At 48.7% G+C, this 2,197-nt stretch overlaps 1 pseudogene; it reads left to right on the forward strand.

Moving 5' to 3' along the window:
- Positions 1-1,638: 1,638 nt before the first annotated feature.
- LOC124791205 lies at positions 1,639-1,756 on the forward strand (annotated as a pseudogene).
- The last annotated feature ends 441 nt before the right edge of the window (positions 1,757-2,197 follow it).

Here is a 2,197-nt window from a genome sequence, read left to right on the forward strand (position 1 = left end):
ATGTGTGATGTCCTTAGGCTAGTTAGGTATAAGTAGTTCTAAGTTCTAGGGGACTGATAACCTCAGAAGTTAAGTCCCATAGTGCTCAGAGCCATTTGACCATAGTGTTGAAGCTGCGTCGAATGACGTACCTGTATCTGCAACTTGAAACTTCCTGCCATATTAAAACTGTGTGCCGGACCGAAACTCGAACTCGAGACCATTGCCTTTCGCGGGAAAGTGCTCTACCATCTGAGCCACCCAAGCACGACTCACGACTCGTCCTCACAGCTTCAATTCTGCCAATACCTCGTCTCCTAGCTTCCAAACTTAGCAGAAGCTCTCCTGCGAACCTTGCAGAACTAGCACTCCTGTAAGAAAGGATATTGCAGAGATATGGATTAGCCACAGCCTGGGGGATGTTTCCAGAATGAGATATTCATTCTGCACGGACGGGTCGTGAGTCGCGCTTGGGTAGCTCAGATGGTGTAATAAAAAAACTGAGTTAATCGATCAACAACAAACTTAATACGGATGTCTTACGACGTCCGCCTCGAGCAGATGCAACGAACGAAAGCGAACAAAATGAGATTAAAAAAAAAAAAGATGGTAGAGCACTTGCCCGCGAAAGACAAGGTACCGAGTTCGAGTCTCGGTCCGGCACATAGTTTTAATCTGGCAAGAAGTTTCACATCAGCGCACACTCCACTGCAGAGCGAAAATCTCATTCTGGTACCTGTATCTGTTATACAAGCCTAATTTGAATCGATACCAGCCCGTTTATGCTGCCAGAGGTAGCAGCGCTGTCTTCTAAATGTCACCCATGGACTCAACAAGTTTTTGGCAGCCCCCAACAGAAAAACTGAGCCATGCTACCTCTATAGCCGCCCATAATTGCAGAAGTGTTGCCGATGCAGGATTTTGTGCATAAACTGATCTCTCGATTATGTCCCACAAATGTTCGATGGGCTTTAAGTCGGGAGCTCTGGTGGCCAAATCATTCAAAGTGTCCAGAACGCTCTTCAGACCAATCGCAAACAACTATGGCCCAGCGACATGTTGCACTGTCAGCCATAGAAATTCTATCGTTGAATGGCTGAAAATGGTCTCCAAGTAAACTAACGTAACTATTTACAGTCAATGATCGGTTCAGTTGAACCAGAGGACCCAGTAAATTCCAGGTAGACATAACCCACATCATTATGGAGCCACAACCAATTTGCACAGCACCTTGATGACGATCAGGGTCCATGGCTCCATGGAGTCTGCGCCACACTCGATCCCTATCATCTGTTCTCACCATATCGGACTCATGTGACCAGGCTACGTTTTTCCAGTCAACATGGTCACGAGCCCAAAAGAGGCGCTGCAGGCGATGTCGTGTTGTTAGCGAAGGCACTCTCCTCGGTCGTCTGCTGCCATAGACCATTAACGCCAAATTTCACTGCACTGTGCTAATGGAAACGTTCGTCGTACGTCCCAGAATTGATTTCTGCTTGTCTTCTAGCACTGCAAAAACCCCGCTGCTCTCGGTCGTTAAGTGAAGGCCGTCGGCCTCTGCGTTGTCCGTGGTGAGAGGTAATGCCTTAAATGTGGTATTCTTGGCACCCTCTTGACTCTGTGGAAATAGGAATATTGAATTCCCTAACGATTTCCGAGGGCAACGGCCTTGTCGCAGTGAATACACCGGTTCCCGTGAGATCACCGAAGTTAAGCGCTGTCGGGCTTGGTCGGCACTTGGATGGGTGACCATCCAGGCCGCCATGCGCTGTTGCCATTTTTCAGGGTGCACTCAGCCTCGTGATCCCAATTGAGGAGCTACTCGACCGAACGGTAGTGGCTTCGGTCAAGAATACCGTCATAACGACCGGGAGAGCGGTGTGCTGACCCCACGCCCCTCCTATCCGCATCCTCCACTGAGGATGGTTCCGGTAGGCCGCTCGTGGCCTGACGACGGAACGCTTTTAACGATTTACGAAATGGAATGTCCAATGCGTCTAGTTCTAACTGCCACTCCTCGTTCAGAGCCGTCGTGGGATCGTAATCACGTCGGAAATCTTGTCACGTGGATCACTTGCGTACAAATGACAGCTCCGCCAATTAAGAGTTCTTATATGCCTTGTGTACGCGGGATTACCATCATCCGTATATGTGCATATCGCTAGCCCATGGCTTTTGTCACCTCAGTGTATTATCGCCAAATCACCTAAAAACTTTA

The sequence above is a fragment of the Schistocerca piceifrons genome, chromosome 3 (genome assembly GCF_021461385.2).
Source record: "Schistocerca piceifrons isolate TAMUIC-IGC-003096 chromosome 3, iqSchPice1.1, whole genome shotgun sequence".
Lineage (NCBI taxonomy): Eukaryota > Metazoa > Arthropoda > Insecta > Orthoptera > Acrididae > Schistocerca > Schistocerca piceifrons.